A 6,000-nucleotide genomic window follows, 5' to 3' on the forward strand; every position below is an offset into this window, starting at 1 on the left:
TTTGCGTGCACGCACACGCGCACACACACACACACACACACACACACACTCACTCGATGTGTGTGTGGCCCTGGCCTGTGGCTCCGTGTGTGCGTGGCGGCCGTGGGGGGTGGAGTGGGGGTGACTCAGCCCCCCGGCAGCCCAGGAATTCCCTTCCCCGCCTGTGCTGGGAACCGGGAACCGGGAACGGGCCGTTCTGGGGACAGTGACAGCCAGCGCTGACCCAGACCTTGCTGGGAAGATCCTGGCCGTGGCCCCCCCGCCTCCCCCCTGCTTTCTGGGAACCGCCTTATCGGGGAGAAGGGGGAAAGAGGGGAGGCTGGGCAGGGCTGACCCTGCGGCTGGCGGGGAGGGGGCCCAGGAGGGGCTGAGGCTCACTCAGGGAGCCCCGTTCTCACCGCTGCACCCCCCGCGGGAGGGCAGCCTGCCGGGGGGGCCCCTCCGAGCCCCCTCCCCATGAATAGGGACAGCCCTGGGGGATAGGTGCATGAAGGGGGGTCCAGCTTCGGAGCCCCTCGGGCAGTCAGCCCTTGGGGGGCTCAGGGGTGGGCAGGGCACTGCGGGCCCGGCCAGGCGGTGGGGGTGGGCTCCGGACTCCGCTCCAGAATCCGCTCCGGGCTCTGGGATCCGCTCCGGATTCCGCTCCGGGTTTCCCAACCCTCCCGGTCCCGCGCGCTCATTCATTCATAGATCGCGCCGCGCGCTCCCGGTCCATTCATCCCGGCGGCGCGAGGGAGGTTACCATGGCAACAGCCGCGTTTCCCCCCCTCCCCCCCTTCCCATCCTCCCCCCGGTATCCCTGCAGCGCCCAACGCCGCGGGGGGCCGGGCCGGGGGGGGGGACCCTCGGGAAGCTCCGGGGGGGTCCCCTGTCTGCACAGCTGCGGGGATGGCCGGGACCCCCCCCGGGTGCCCGGCTGGGAGCCGAGGGGGCTCTGCCGGGAGGTCTCCTCCTTTGCAAGGCTGCGGGGGTCCGGGGGCACTCACCCCGGTCCCCAGGACCCCCAGGGCGGCTGCCACGTTGGCGGGGGCGGGGGGGCCCACCCAGGACTGCGGCAGAGGCCCTGCCCCGGCGATCTCAGCCTTGGGCTGTGCTTGGAGGAGCCTTAATTCCCCCCCGGCTCTGTGGCCGTGGCGCTGAGCTCCAGCCCTGCAGAGCAGAGGAGAGAACAGCCCCCCCCGAGGCTGCCGGGGAGCCCCCCTAGGAAGGTGAATGTGGGGGTGGGAGTGGCTGTGGGTGCCAAACCTCCTGCACCCACCCCTTGGACGGCAAACGGGGGACACCCGGTCCCATACATGAGGGTGGGTGCAGGTCTGGGTGGGAAGGGGTCCAGCTCTGCTCCAGCTGCCCGTGGGGCATGGGGGGCACTGGTGGTGCAGGGGCCCGTGTGTGAGGTGGCAGTAAAGCCACCAGGGTGTCAAGGTGAGCTGAAGCTGGGCACATCTTCCTGATGGCCTCTCCTGCCATCCTGGGGGAGCCGTGGCCATGGGATGCAGGAGCAGCTCCTCGGTCCTCAGCTGCGGTTCCAGCCTCATGCATTGCCTGGGGTCAAGGGACCCCTACAGGGGTTTGGTGTGGGGCTGGGCAGGGGGTGCCTGCAGGGCTGTGTTTGGGTTCTGCAGTTTGGGGCTGTGCACGGTGAGGGCACGAGTGGGCAAGAGCACGCGTGTGCATCTGCACACATGTTGGTGCTTACGTGAGCTCAAGGGTGTTTTCTGGACACGGAGTCACACGCGTGTCTGTGCTGCCTGTCCACGGTCACTCCAGTGTCACTGCGTGTGTCCAGGCTCAGGATGGGTGTCCTGGACCACGCACACCCACACACATGCCAGGGGTGCCCTCGCACCTCTGGGCACCTTCTCCTGGGCCTTCTCCTCTGTGGTGGCCACCGGGCCCCACGTCTGGCACTGCGGGAGTGACTCACGGAGCGCAGAGGAAGCCGTGACTCAGTCCTGGATCCTGCCTCCCCCTCCCCGGCCATCACAGCCACGTGGAGCTGCAGACCCGAGCAGTGGTGGCCTGACGGGACCCAGGAGGAGGGTGCTGGGGCTGCCCAACCGGGGGGTGCATCCCTTTGCTGGGCTGCTGCGGGATGTGGGGACCACGGGGTCCTCGAGCGGCCGTGGAGACCCCGGTGTCTTTGGGTGCATGGCAGGAGGCAGCCCAGCCCAGCCTGCAGCGGGGTCTCTGCTGGCTGCTGAGCCCCTCCTTCCCTGCCCCCACTGGCTGATGCCCCTGGAGGGGCTGCAAGCACTGGTGCAGCACTGGGACCCGATGCAGCAGTGCTGGGGCTGCTCCACTGGCCCTGGGTTTGCCGTGGGTCTGGGGTGTGGCTGCGGTTCCACCTGCCCTGGCACTGAGCCACTGCTGGCACCGGGCTCTGCAGCTGCCCCGGGGGCCTGGGGTGCTGTGGTGTCCCACGGGGAGCACCAGGGTGCTGTGCTGGTGGGCAGCAGTGCCATGTGGTGCCAGGACCCTGTGCCGGTGGTGGCTGCCACCACCTTCAACCAAATCCCCTCGACTCTGCCCCTCACCAGCTCTTGCCCTGAGTGCTGCTGGGCACAGTGGGGTTCACCCTCCTGAGCAGACCCTGCCTGTCCCCACGGGTCCCTCCATGGGGCTGGGGTCTGATGGGGGGCAGCAGGGGGTCACAGCAAGTGCCCGCAGAGCTGGGGTGAGTCAGTGTGGGCAGGTGGGGACGCGCGGGACGCGCAGCGATCCGGGAATGACTCAGCTGCTGAACAAACAAATAGCAGAGTCTGGGTGAAGCTCTGCTTCCCCCGCGCCCAGGGAGCTGCTGGAGCCCCCCCAGGACACCGAGACCCCCGGAGCAGCAGCAGCTTTAGGAGCAGCTCTAGGGCTGCAGCTGCCTCTGGTGCCACATGCGCATGTCCCAAACCCCTGTGTCCCAAACCCCTGTGTCCCAAACCCCTGTCCCCAGCTGCTCCCCGTGCTGCCTGCAGCGTTGCAGGGGGGTGCACTGGAGGGGGGGGGGGCTGCAGCCTGAGCTGGGGCTGAAGCTGCCTCTGGCTCAGAGGGAGTCACACGGCACAGCAAGGACATTTTGGGAGTCAAGGAGGCAGCTCTTGAAGCCACACGGGTTGGCTGGTGCCAGTCGAGGAGCTGTGGGGGTGTGAGAGAGAAGCAGAGAATCCACCCCCGGCGCACAGGTAGCTCAGCCCCAGGAAAAGCCTCGAGAGGTTCCAGGCACCCCGTGAGCTGCATGGGGGACCCCAGCGTGTTGTGGGGTTGGGGTTCATTGGAGACGTTTGTGTGGCTGGGGGGGACCTGGGTCTGTGGGTCTGGGGCTGCCAGCCCAGCATTGATCCCAGCAAAATCATGGAACAGCTGATCCAGGCTGTGATTAACAAACTGCTGGAGCTATTGGCACAGCTCTGCCACTGTCCCCGGGACTTTGGGTGAGGTTTTCTTTCCAAAACTCATTTTTCAGAAGTCAGCAGGTTTCCAGGCACAGTGAGATCTTTCCTGGGCTGGCAGCCGGGTGTCCCAGCTCTGTGGGAGGGGAAGCTCGGCCCTACCCCGCAGTCCACATGGCAGTCCTGAGGGTCCCTGGGGGGTCAGCAGGTGCTAAAGGGGTGGAAAATCCCCTTTCCCCCTGGGGTGAAGGTGCCTTTGCAGGAGCCGCGGTGGCCGGTGCCGGGCGGGTGCTTGGCTCGGGCAGTCGGGGATTTCCTGGGTCAGGGCTCACCTGGCTGGGGCTGCCTGGCCTCTCCCTTGCCCAGCAGCTCATAAAACCCAAGTGTAGGCACGGCCTGCCCGGGCACCCTGCGGCTCGGCTGCTCCCCGCCGGGCTGGCACTGAGATGGAGCCTGAGCTCCTGACCCGCGGGTCCCATCTCTGCTCTGAGTTTTGTCCGTTCTCATCCCCAAGGAGCATTCCGCGGGCCCTGCGGGCAGAGCTGGCACCGGGTGGGGGCTGTGATGCTGTGCCCTGGCAGGGGGTCCATCGCCCCGGCCCTCGGTGGGACTCTGCTGTCACTGCCAGCAAGTCCCACGCGTGACTCGGGGCCCCGCGCACACACGCACGCCCTGGCCGGCACAGCCCAAAATGTCAGGAATGTTTTGTGGTCAAGCTGGAAAAAGGGTCATTCACTCCCTGCCTTTTTCTTTTTTTTCCCCCCCCTCCTCGTTTTTGCCCTTTCCTGAGCTGTGTGTTGTGGGTTTGGCCGGGGGCCCGGGCGGGCGCGGGTGTTTGTGTGTGAGCAGGCGTGTGGTGAGCCGGGTGTGACGGGGCTGGGGACGGCTGTGAAAGTGCTGAGCTGGTGTGAACCCGAGATCCCCTCTTCCTTTATGGCCCTTCCTGGAAGCAGCTGCGGGAAAGGTCCCCGCGGGGTGCAGTATGTGGGCAGCCCTGCCCATCCCCACGGCCTCAGGACGCCTCGTTCCGCAGGGCAGGAGGCAATTCCCACCGGAGTCTGGGGCTCACACGGATGCTGGGTGGGTGCCCATTGCTATGCCAGGGGCTGGGGTGGTCCTGGGGGTCCCCAGCCTGGCTGGGTCTCGAGGGATGAGGGGGGAAAGGGTCGGGTCTGGCACCTTGGCACAGCACGAGGGCACCGGGTGCTGCCAGCAGAACCGTCTGGCCGCAGGAATTGTTGGTTAATTGGGTTCTTGGCCGCCAACCCAGTGTCCAGTCATGCATGTGCACTCACTCACATGTGAATTAATCATGTGCATGGGCTGGTCATGTGCTCACACGTGTGTGAGGTCACGCGTGATCTGCCGGTGACCCCGCAGGTGCCTCGCAGCCGTTCCTGCGTGGAGTGACTGTGGCTTCTGCCACAGGGCTTAGGGCTGGGGGTTTGGGTGCCTGCAGGTGCCACCCATCCGTGTCCCCTGAGGCTTGTGCCCGTGCAGGACCCTGTGCCAGGACACTCTTCAGCTAAGGGGCAAGAGGGAAACTGAGGCAGAGAGGCAGGGGTCGGCTGGTCCCCAGGTGAGGAGAGGCCTGCCAGGACCACCCACTCAGGGTTGCTCGCCCTCCCTGCACCCATCCCCGCTGCCACCCCTGCCCCCTGGATCCCTTCCCCCCTCCCAGCTGCTCGTCTGTCCCCCACCAGCTCCCGGCTCATCCCCCGCTTCCTCCCGCCTCTCCCGGAGCCTTTTCCCGCAGTGTCTCCATTGATAAATCCGGAGCGTTGCCATGGAGACGCTGCAGTGGGGCGCAGCGGGGGCGCTGAGGGGCGGGGGGAGTGGGGATGGGGGGGCGGGGGCTGACTGAGTGCACGCGTGTGGTTCCACACATGTGTGGCCGCACATACGAGTGCACGGCGGGTGCCACGTGCGGGTCTGCGTGTGCGAGAGCTGCGTGTGAGCTGGCCCTGTGCACGCGTGTCCCGGCGTGCACGTACATGTGGGAACAGGCGTGTGTGTGTGCCCTGCATGTCCACGCGTGTGCAGAGCTGCGGGGGCTCTGGGACCCCCACCCGGGGCAGAGGGGGCAGACGGGGCCCCCGGCAGCTCTCGGCTGCTCTCCTGCAGAAGAGCCCGGGGCCACCAGCCCCAGTGGGGAAACTGAGGCACGGGAACGGCGTGTGACTCACCCCGAGCAGACAGTCACTCGGGGACAGGGAGGAGGTCTGCGGTCTCATACTCTGGGGGGCTCAGGAGTGTGAGAGGGCACGGGGGGATGGGGTGGGGGAAGCCTCGGGCCATCCACTGCCTCCAATGCAGCCACAGCCCCCCGGCGACCACCCCCAGAGCAGGGCCGGGCTGGGGGGCCTGGGCGGGCGGTCCCAGTCCTCTCACTGCACCCACCCAAGCCACCCACGGCCGCAGCACTCCGGGGTCCCTGTAGGGGGGAGATGTCCCCACGCTGCCGAGGCCACGCGTGACAGGGGTGGGCAAGCAGCTGGCGGTAGCTCGAGCCCCGAGCCACCCCTCAGTGGAGCCAGGGGTGTCCTGAGGGGGGATGCTGAACTCCAGGATCGGCCCCATTTGCAGCCGGGAGCTGGGGATGCCCCTGGCTTTGCCTCTCGTC

The sequence above is a fragment of the Calypte anna genome, chromosome 28 (genome assembly GCF_003957555.1).
Source record: "Calypte anna isolate BGI_N300 chromosome 28, bCalAnn1_v1.p, whole genome shotgun sequence".
Taxonomy (NCBI): domain Eukaryota; kingdom Metazoa; phylum Chordata; class Aves; order Apodiformes; family Trochilidae; genus Calypte; species Calypte anna.